The sequence below is a fragment of the Phalacrocorax aristotelis genome, chromosome Z (assembly GCF_949628215.1).
Source record: "Phalacrocorax aristotelis chromosome Z, bGulAri2.1, whole genome shotgun sequence".
Lineage (NCBI taxonomy): Eukaryota > Metazoa > Chordata > Aves > Suliformes > Phalacrocoracidae > Phalacrocorax > Phalacrocorax aristotelis.
This window is the reverse complement of record NC_134311.1, coordinates 67264222-67275919: the sequence shown is the minus strand read 5'-3', so window position 1 is coordinate 67275919 and position 11698 is coordinate 67264222. Positions and strand designations below refer to the sequence as shown.

Here is an 11698-nt window from a genome sequence, read left to right as displayed (position 1 = left end):
AATGAGTGTATCCAAAACTAACAGAAAAGGAGTCAGGCCAGGGGAGTGGAGGAGGAGAAGACAAGAAAGAGAACCAGTTGAATAATCCTGCCAAGTTTTGCTAAAATGGTGTAGCTGGCTCTGTTATTCAGGTCCCATGTCTTTTGCTGGTGGGCTGTAATTGACTACAGGGGTTTGATTATTAGGATCAGGGCATATGGTTGCTGGATGACCAGCTGGGAAATGTAAGTGAAATACTAAAAATATATCAATTAGCATATTTTTTCTCACCATGAGACTCTCTGACAGATAGGGCATGTATTGTGGGCTGGAACCAGAACTGGCTGTGGTGTCCTCAGTAAAAGAAAGACAAAGAAGGAGAAAAGAATCAGAAAGTGGTGGCCCTATCATTCGATGCTCAGTGTTCAGGTTCATCCAAAATAGCTGTGCTGTAAGGGAAGGAGGTACTGAATATCAGAAGATATATCTGAACTCTGCCTATTTCCACTGACACCATCCAAAGTGAAGGCTTGCCAGGCCCACAGTGGTGGTGGCTGGAAGAAGTGCCCAGCAATTGGCAAGAGCCTGGCAGCAGGAAAGTGGGCTGCCCTGGGGAAAGGAGCTGCGAGGGAGCTTGAGCTCTGAAAGAAGCATCACAGTCCTGTCCTCTCTCACTGCATTCCCTGCATAAGCAGGCAACAGCCTGTTCCTTTCTCCTCTGTCCTGGTCTCCTCTGTGCAAAGCTTTTCTTGGCTGGATATGGTCCTGTGTTGTTAGTACTCTCAGGCCACCCGGGCTCTGGGGATGTGTTTCTGGTGCACAGGCTTTTCTTGGCCCCTGTCACAAGGTAATTATGTCTTGACCCTTGTGCCTTGATACACTTCTTGCCTTGGTCTGCAAAGTCCCTACAAAGAAGTATTTAACAGCTGCAACTCAACACATTTGGATTTATTTAGGTAGGCCTGAACGTATCTTTTTGGATAGGTGTAGTACTTTTCCTATGGCTGGGAAAACACTTTCCTCCATGTCCTGGTTTCCTTTTATTATCTTAGTATACTTCATCATTTAAAAGCACTAGCGTTCAGGCAGAAGGAAGTCATGGACAGGGGAAGGAGCTTCAGGTTTTGAAAGCATCTGCAATAATATTGGACCCTTCCAGACCCTTTTTCTCATCTGAACTTCCCCACAAACCTCCTGTCCCTCCATGCCCACTCTCCCTTGCCACTTGTATGTCTCTTGCTGCTGCAGCAAAATTAAACACTGTCACAGCTGGTGTAAAGACAAATTGTGGGTAGTTCAGGCTTGCTCAAATTTGAGCACGGTGATTGACTGTCACATCTAAGCAGCCCGAGGAAGTATGACGCTGTGCTTGAGACTGGTTTGCGTCCAGTGACTGCATCCTGTTGAAATCAAAGCCTCCTGGGTGGAGTTTGCATGACTGCATGTGAGTGAGCCTTTCTAACCTGCCTCATCTGCAGGTATGATTCCAGTCCAGTGCCCAGGGGACACACTGGACATCGCTGTGCTTGGTGTTGCCCTGTGAAGTTCTGGGTCTCCAGGAAGACGTACAACCGACCATCAGCTTCCCCTCCTGTGTCATCCAGCTTGACCGGCTATCTGGGCCCCTTCAGTCACAGGTCCCCCTGCCCTGAGACCCTCCAGCAAGGCTTGTTAATGTGGTTCTGACTTTATCCTGGTTCCCTGCACTTCAAAATGATCTGCCACTTTGAATCATCACATGGCAATCTAACATACTGGTAGCTGAATTATGTGTACGTAACTCCATGTGCTTTGGTTTCTGAGATCACAGCAGTGCTAAATAGGATCAAGAAACAAGCAAATATAACCCCTGATAGATTCTTGCTGCTCTGCAGTATTACACATAGTTTTCCTTTGCAGCTGGATCATTTAATCTCTCTCTTACCCTTTTGCCTATTAGTGCTGATCAAGCAAAAGTACTCAGACTGTCATTGAGAGGAAGCCACCATTATTTACGTTAAATTTTGACCAAGTGAACGCCCTGATAAACCAGGTCACAGAGGACACAGATCCTCCTTGCTTTTTCTTGCTTTTTCTCTGCTTTTTTGTAAAGAACATTTGTAAATGTACCATTCTTTCTATGTAAATTACTTTTTAAACATGTAGACAAGTTCAAATGAAAGTCTGCCATTCTTTTAAGAGGAAATATTTAGTATGAGACAGATGAGATGGTGGAGATTTAAGTGCTACTTCTTAGTAGCCCATTGGCTATTAATAACTGCTATGGCTTATTCAAAAAAACTACAAGTAGCAACAGCAAAGGTGATGTGGGCTTCCTAGAATGGTAACAGCATTTGCTGAAGGAATAAGGGGCGTTGCTGCGACAAAATTAAGCCTTGCAGATTTTGCAGTTAAATGCCTTGTCAAGCTCTTCTCTCCGCACAGACAGTTGCCCCATATGTGTCCTGTGCTAATACTCAAATGTACCTTAATTATATATTTGTATCATATGTATACTTAGTTTTTTAAAAAATAATATTTCACCTTTCACTTCTTCAAGGATTGTTACTAAAGTTTCAGCACAGACCTACATTTTCACCTCTGTTGAGCAAAACTGAGAGCATGGACCATAAAAGAGTCAGTGCAACCACATAGCCATGGAACAGCTTGAATTCCAAAACCCAGTAACAACCTAGAGCAGAGCTGAACTACCTGTAGGTCTCAGCTGGGCATTTACTAACAGAGCCCTGACGGACAAGAAGTACAGAATAATGTATTTAGCAAACATACCAGAACTAGACTTAGGGAAAATATCTTCCATGTTGAAGGTTCTGACATGGGATGTAGGACCCCATGGCAGGTGACGTCACACTGCTCCATAAATTATGTTATGTGACATTCACTCTGGAGCAGTGATGGGGAACTCCCCTCATTTTTTCTTGCCTTGTCTTGGTATGGGGAAAGACTTTGGCTTTGGCCATGGCTTTAGATGATGCCACAGGGAAAATCCCAAACCCCACTAAGAGCTGGGACAGCGTGATACCCTGTGGGTTTTCATCTTGAGGCAGTCCTTGAAACCCAGAGCTGTCACAGGCCATGATCTGTGACTCTTCATGACTTCCCAGTGGTTTGGGAGATCCCTGGTTACTGACTTTCTTATCAGACAAAATACAATGAAAAAACCTGACCTATTCTTTCAAAGAATAGCATGCAAGACTTCAAATAAATAAGCGTTCTAAAAAGTAAAAGGCCAGCTAAAACCACATCCAGAAATCTGAAATACAGAGCTTTGTGCATGCACTCTGTGTGCACAAAAGAAATGTTCTGTCATTTCTGTAGTTACATGAGAATAACTTTATTCTGATCTTCTCTTCACAGAAAACTGCCTGTTAAAGGATCACCTGAAAGATGCTTATTGCTGTATATGGGTCAGTAGACAGCTGAGCTAAAAGACCATGTGATTAACCTTCTCTCCTCTATGCCTATCACTAGAACATTATAAATACAGACAATTTGGGACTGCATCACCATTTGGATAAATGAAAGGTTTCTTGTGCAATGCTTGCTAGTGAAATGTGGATTTTTCAAATATAATATTAAGGATTTCTTCATCTTCCGAAAACAAGTATTCTGACAGAGTACAGAACAGATAATAATTTCAAGGTTATTCCTTAAACTTTTCTAAGCAAAGTAGTTCTGAAGTGTGATGGCAGCTGGAGCAGAAGAACCAACTACAAATAATTGTTATGCTCATTTGTTTGGATTAATGAGGTCAGAAAAATCAGGTACCATTGTTTTGTCCCTGAATTTAATTCCTGAATGCTCCCTGCATTTGTTTTTCTTGATTTTGCAAAAGTTGTTCTACATTGCAGCTGTTGGGGATCGGTGGTACAGAAAAGGTATTCATTCTAAGCCCTAGATTTCTGCTGCAACAGGAGTTGTAAATGTGTCTTCTCAGGACTTTTTAGAAAACACCACATGGCAGTAAAACCTGAGGGTGTTATATATATGTAAAACCTCTGTATGTGGGCTTATTAATTCCCAGACAGTTCTTAAAGGAGGAATACTAGTCAGTTTCTTAGCAGAACAAGCATCTAATAAACATAGAAAGCAGGCTGTGATTTCAGAAGATGAAGTCTTTGGCAAGTCTACTAGTTTAATTATACCAGTTAATGCATCAGCCCTTCAGATGTTCCAACACAACAGTTTGTGCAGCTGTTCATGAATCAGACTGAGGAGATCATCAACTTCAGAAAACAGTTTTTTGGGAGTGCTGCTAAAAATGGAATCTGTTTATAAGCTGATTCATGGTGTCTTACAGCATTGCTGCACAAAGAGCTGTGCCAGCACAACTGAGGAGAGTGGCACAGGGCAGGAATGAATAACGGGTAGGAAGGATAAGAGTGCCTTAAGTTGGCATTGATGCCAAAGACTTTGTCTTTTATCAGATAAAACTTTGACTTTAACCTCTATAGCCACACAGGAAATTGTATAAGCCACTGCAAGGTAGCATGCAGAATGTAAAGAAGATCTAACAAACAAAAGCTATAGGACAGTAAATTTACTGGTTTTCCTTATTCTGTCTTCCTCACTTTTTTCCTGTTGTGTATATTCAAATACATGGTTTCAACATCACATTTATACCTTTGTACTTTAGCACAAGTATTTACATCCCCCACTGATCTTTGTCCAGAGTTGATGTCTTATTCTTGACAGCATGTCCCAGACATGTTGTATTTGTCATTATAGACTGTGCTGAGAACTTGCAAAGTCTCATTTTTTTCCATTCCTCCAGCATCTTGGTGACAGGCACAGCCATCAGCATTCAAGCCTCTGGGGTAACAGTACAGCACAGAGGCTGGTGAACAACAGAAACCTGTAGCCTGCATTTGAAGTGGAATTGGTATTAGGAATAGATCATAAAATATCCCCAGATTTTGTGTAAGCTATTCAGTCTACAAGGTATTATTTCCTTACTAAAACACATCTTGTTGGACCAAGCATTACTTCAGTGAAAACTGTCTTCAATAAATAAGCCTAGAAGTGTGATATGAATACAGTGGTGTGACAGCAGTACATATTTGAAAATGTAGATTGCTATTGCAGGTACATGTATTCCTGCATTAAACAGCTGCTTTTACACACACATGCATGCACACAAACAGATGCACATAGTTTGTTCTTTCAGTATTTGCAGTCCAATTAGCTTGGGTGAAAGAAATTATGCCATATATGGCTTACAGTAACTAGGTAAGTGACTTCCACAGCAGGTACAGAACATGTCTAATAACTGCCACTCCCAAACATAGATCTTGCTGATCCTTCCTGAGTCATTAACCCTGCCTTGCCTTTCATCGTATGTGCAGAGACACACAATATCCTAGCACCCACATATCCTCCTCACTGCTTTTCTCTCATCTCTCTTTGGCTTAATATTACATATTAAATTTTATGTGAGTTATCTACATAGAATGAGTATGCTAGGTCAGGAAGTTTCCCCTTCCAAACAAATAAATGCATTCTAATTCCTTTCTTTATTTCTTTCTGTCAGGAGAAAAAATAAGCTTCATTTGGTTTCAGCATGGGAGATCAGAGGCTGCAGTATTAAAATGACCATTTGCTTCTCAGCTTGCTCAAGTCTCTTGTCTTCAACATGTAAAGAAATTAGCAGAAACACACCTGCTTTCAAGAATATTTTGACCTGAGAGTAGTATGTGAAGAGAGAAAACAAATTGCTACTAGAAAAAGGAGAAGGAAAAATCAAAGCTGGGTTTGAATCTTTAAAAAATATATTAGAACATTTCCTTAACCAAATAAATGTGTAATCATTTTTTTCCCAATCCTGGATGTACTCATAATATATAGTTAAATTACAGGCATATGTATTTGCTGCATTCTCTTAAATATTTCCACTATGCTTTGAATGAAGTGTCAAACTCCATAATGAATTGGTTTGTTCTTTAGATAGTGTTGGACATGCTCATGTTCGCCTGAACTCAATGTGTGTGGGAGGCTCAACTTCTCAGGTGGTGTTTAACTTCTTGCAAGATGGGGGCCCCAGTTTCTGCTTTAGATGAAGTGTGTGAGCTACTTTTAAAATATATTTTTAGTTTTAGGCAAAACATTCTTTCTGTGAGTCCGGTTACGTGTCAGCCTAATTCCCATACACCTCAAACACAAATCACCAGGGCAACAAATACATGTTAAAATTCCAAATATGCTTTAGTGCAGCACAATGGTTAAGAATTTCTTCTCTCTTTTCTTTTTTTTTTTTTTTTTCTTTTTGGTTTTGTTTTTAAGGCCAGTTAGTGCAGTATTAGGTAGGTCTCTCTGGCCACATTCCCAGAATTTAACAGTGGGGGCCTTGTGGAATGCTAAACGATGTGTATAACAGCATTCAGGCTCTCCGTGAGCCAATCCGTCAAAACATTTGCTGCTTTGAAAATGAGGTCTTCAAAAAAATGGGCATATGGAACTTATTAGACTGTTTGGTGGAGTTCAGGCAGCAGAGCCCAAGAGAAGCATAAAAACATTTGAGGACACAATTCTACCTTAAGGTAATAGGATCTCTAAACTGTTCTGTTGCAATCAAGTACATACAAAATACAGGCAAGAAACATCCTGAATGGAGTCATTTGACTTTCCAAACAGTCACAAGACCTTAAGTAAAGAAACTGTAATAGTAGTAAAAAAGTAGTGGTTTGATTGCAGCAATTGCTGGTAAGTTTGGTTCTGTTTCCTCAGTGGAGTGTATTGATTTTTGGCTCTTAACAGTTCAAGTTCTATCGAGGAGTTCTGACTCATGGTTTCACTGTAGTGGATTTCTGTGTCTCTGATGCATTGGCAGTGAGGATCAATCAGTCGTCTTGGAGATGAAAAAAAGACAGTGCTGCAGAAGAAAGAAACAAATGAGCTGCCATTTTCCAGCACCTGCTTGTACCTTCTTCCAAGTGACTTCCCATCCCTGTTGCCCAGTGAGCACAGAATGACCCCAGAGTGAGTAGATCATCCCCTTGCAGTGTTGAATGATAAGGCAAACTGCACAAATAACTCAGACTAAATTTTGGCTTTGGCACCCAGGGCAAGAGATAGCATTGTGTTTTGCTGCTCTAGGGGTGGCTCTAGAGCAGACTGTTACACAGAGTCCTTCTTTGGGGACTGAATTAGAAGAGGGTGGAGGAATCTGTGCTAACCCTCTACTCTCTCCCTTGATCTCATCTACTCTGGCATTCCTCTGACCATGAAACTGTGGCCTGTGCAGGGTCTTTAAGCCACACTGCTAGTTTTGGTCACTACTGCAAAGAATTAAAAGAACACCCTGTTCTTTGATAGCCCCTTTCATACAATTGGATGCTCCAGGTCAATGTAGTATTTATGGACTTCTGACCAAATTCTTCTGTCCCATAAAAACACTGAAAGCTAAGGTTTGGGACTTTATTTTGTTGATGTATCTGTACTCAAGGATAGCTTTCTTTTTGTGTGGCTGTAGTGCAAGGAGGCAACACAAGATACTGACATATTAAAAGCATATTGTTACCTTTTAAAGTAAGGTTGGTGCCATCTGCCTCTATACTGTAGAGCAGTCACTGTTATCCTAGTGTTTGAATCAAGAACCGGATTAGATAGCAGGCTTTGGCAGTGTGGTGCTGTTACACAGAATCTCACAACTATTGTTCTTAGCCGGCAAGCAAGTTTGTAACTTTTGCAGGGGTGATGGACAATAATCCCATGGCATAGAAGTGTTGTGCTATGAAGTGATGCTGAAGTTATTTGTCATTGATATAGTCAGGATATCTGCAATGTCAGTCATATGCCTCATCTCGCATTTCTTGTCTTAATCCAGTTCTGATTTACACTGCCTGTCCTGCTGTGCCCCTGTTTTCAGTCTCCTGTGTTGCTTCCTCTAGGGCAGGATGCTGCTGAGTGCACAGCCTTTCTTCTTGGGGAATATGGAGAGGGAAAGGGCTGGAGAAGGGCTGCTCTCTCACTTGATGTGCTCTAGCAGGCAATGTGCCTTCCATTCCATTGCAGCCAGGTAAGATGCTGCCCATGTGACGCCCCCAAGGATATGTGTGGAAGGAACCTGGCGTTATCAATGCTGCGCTGATTTTTTTCAACCCCTACAATAGAGTAAAGCATCCCAGAAAATAGGTCTCAGCCCTTAGACATTATAATTGCTGGGGAAGAGAGCAAGGAGGGAGAAAGAAACATCTCTGCCTTCAATCACAGCCCCCTGGAAACCTCACTGACCCTTGTGCAACAAGTTTAATATGACACTTGGCAATACCAGGAGACTTTATTTGTTATCATTACTACCAGGAATTCACATAGCAGTGCCCCTATCTACTCTGAATAAATGCTGTATTGTTTTCTTATGCAAAGGTCCTTAAAATAAGCTGTGGCATCCATCAGAAACTTTCCTTTTTACTTTATTCTCTGTATTTGGAAGAGACTCCTGAGACAGAAAAACTTCCTGGGAATTGGACACTGCTGTATGAGTGGAAGCTTTTGAAAAAGGAAATTGTCTGTAATGGGTTTGTGGTTGCCTCTATTACCGGGCTGCAGTGAATGCGTAAATCAAGTTAAACTGCAGATATATTCCCAGACCCCTTTGTCACCGATTTTCCCACCTGAGGCTAACCAGCCTGCCACATTCAAAAGCTGAATTTTCACATGGCAGAGGCATTACACCAGAAGCATGGTTCTGGACCCAGGGCAATATTTTTGCCTGTAATGCTGCAAGAAAGAAAATCTCAGAACTGCCTGGATAGAAAGTTCAGAAGTGCTGTGCTTTGGCCTTCTGCCACTCCTTTTGAAGTCAGGGACTTCTCCCATTGTGTTATATTTTAACAGAGTCAGAACTATGTTAAAATCCTTTTAAAAAAAGCCCACCTGCTATTTTCAGTGCATGGTTTTATCAAGCCAGAAGATTTTGATGCTGGAAAGTGTTGTGAGATTTTGTAAAACCCAGAGGCAGACTCCTTGATTGCTTCATGTTAGCCCTATCTCTTCAAGGTGTTCCTGAGTCTCTTCCTGACACCATAAGAGTAGTGCTGCAGCTGACCCTCTGGTATTGCCTGCTTCTCATCCCTCCGTGGCAAAATGTGAGGAGGAACATGTGAAAGAAAGGCAGGAGCAGCATTACCTCCAGCAGCTACTCTGGCTGTAGGCCTCCTGGATGTATCACTGTGCGTCCTGTGGGATGGTCCCATCCTTTGTGCTGTCTTCCTTCTCTTTTCTGTGTGCACCACTGTAGTTCCCAGCTGCTCATGGTCCTGTGCATGAGATTTTTCCAGGAAGGTTAGTCATGTAGTAGACTTTAATCTTAATTGAATTTTCTTAAGTCTTACTGGTTTACTACTCAAAGTTCACTCCTGGAGTAACCAAAGAAATGAAATATTTTATATTGAGATCTGTCTGTATTATGCTTTCTGTTATGGCTGATACCTATTGAGACATTAAGATTTGTTCTGCTTAAGTTATTTTATTTATATAATTTTTATCTCTTTTACTTTCTATTCTACAGCCGCTTCCTAAGGGATTTGTGCCTGGAAAATTAGAAGAATGAGCCATATAAGTCCATGAGAGAGGTTATAAAATAAACATTATACCATGTGTGGGGTAACGTTTTTTACTGCAAGTGGCTGCTCTAACTTTCTGGCTTTTATACACATGGCCATCTGTTTGAAGGCTGTTTGAAGTGGCTGTATTCCAGAATTTATGTAACTTGCTTGTAGAAAGGAAATGACATCATTTAGTTTCCTGACGAATATTACCAATGCCAGAACTAAGGAAATAAAATCTACAATAAATAGAAACGTATTTTTAAAACTTTTTCCCTTTTACAGTAGGCCACCTCTCCATTCTGGTCTGACCATCCCTTCAAAGCAATGGCAAGCCCCAGAAACCCCGTTCATTTCACATGCATTTTCATAAACATTGGTAGCAGTGGACTGCAAGCCACTGTAACCTACATGGTTGCTGAAATTAGATCTCTTGAGACAGGACTGAATTAATACAATGGCAAAGCCTGTAATTTGCCTCTGTTGAAAGATATAGGCATAAACTAACAACAGCAACTTCATAGTTAGACTGGGTGAAGTTTCAGAGCTTTCAAGTGACCATGAAAGAGCAGCAGTTCTTTGTCATGCCTGGAAAAAACATGCAAATCCATTAATATGAGATAAGCAGTTTAATACAAACCCATATTAGGGTTTAAACTGAAGGAAAGTTTACGTTATTAGAGTATGCATAAAGGCTGTGTATGTTCTGACACATTTGTTTTAAATCTTCGCCACCAGGCTTTAAAGGTTCTCAGCTGGTGATTTCAACTGAGCTGTGTTGAGTTACATCACATGAGGGCTTCCTCCTACTCTGTCTCGTCAAGAGCTTTTTCAAACTTTTGTCTTGGCTGATAATTCCTGTTTTAGTGACTGCTTTTTCTACAGAAGTTGTCAAGTGAAGTAAGGACTACTGGATCACCTAGCTAGCAGCCCAAATAAAGTAGTAAGGTAATTTACTTTTTATAGAGTGTTTTGGTTGGAGTGTGCATTTGATTTTCTTTGTGTGAAAGGTAATGCAAAATAGACAAGTCATACTCCCAGAAAGCCAACTTCAGCTGGCAGAAGTTTGGTCATACTACTGCAGGTATCATTTCAAATAACTTTTACAGTTTCAAGGTACTTTGTGTTTAATGCTAATACAAACTAATGACAAACAAATTGCAGTTTCCAGAAGTTACGTTGTTTCCTACACTGAACTGTTGTTTTTAAACGTGCTTATTAGTTAATATTCAGTCAGTCCCATAAGCTACATTGTAGCTGGACTTTATAACTAGTTTATTAAAGAGATTTGGGCTGCCTATTTTTCAGATTCCTATGTTTCTGAAAGTTTTTAATAACAAAGTCCTTATTCCTGTCAAAAGGAAATGGAAATGAGGAGAAAGGTTGGCTAATGATGACCCTTAATGATTTATGGAATTCATATAATCTGCTAGTTTATGACTGGCCTTGGATATTCTCCAGAATATATTGAAATCTGAGAAGCCACCCCAATTCCATTTGAGAACAGTACAAAAAATATTGCTAACATTTATGCCTCTATAAAAAAATAAAATGTACTTAATATCAAGGTAGGGGTACCTGCTAACTAGGAGATATTGGCTAACAAACTATGGTCTTATATGATGATAATAATAATAATAGGAAAGTCTAATGTAGCCAGAGAATTGAGGAACAAAGGAGTTTATTTACATCTGATTAACTGTACAGACTTTCCAGGCTAAATCAATAAAAGCTGATGATTAAATGCTGAATTTAATTATGGCTGGTTTTGGTATGGATCAGCTTACAGCAGGACTTGAGACCTTTGTCTAGGTGAGTACTTATAAATAAAGTTAATCATGTCAATGACTTCCTAAATATATATATTTGTCTAAATCAAAACCTAACCGAACACTACTAAACCATGGAATTGCCATGAGACAGTACTGAAACTCACTGATGATTCAGACAGCACTTAAATCAGTGTATTAGAAAGGAACAGTTTTAAATCCATTAGTTAGAACTAACGTGAAAAATATAGTGATAATTACAGTGAATTTGTTCTTACAGATTCTTTACATGGGAGCACTGCAGTAAAGTTTGCATTCCTTGAAGATGCTAGTAGTATTCCTATAGATTAGCAGTAAGCCTCTTGAATCACCAAGTCTCTTAAATCCTCTGATTTTGAAGGGTGATTA

General features: G+C 40.3%; 1 long non-coding RNA gene across 1 annotated transcript; it reads left to right on the top strand.

The window, feature by feature from the left end:
• Positions 1 to 6723: 6723 nt before the first annotated feature.
• Positions 6724 to 9679, top strand: LOC142050731 (uncharacterized). Its single transcript, XR_012658116.1, has 3 exons — positions 6724 to 6954; positions 7866 to 7993; positions 9485 to 9679. It is a non-coding gene; the product is annotated as an uncharacterized LOC142050731 (long non-coding RNA).
• The last annotated feature ends 2019 nt before the right edge of the window (positions 9680 to 11698 follow it).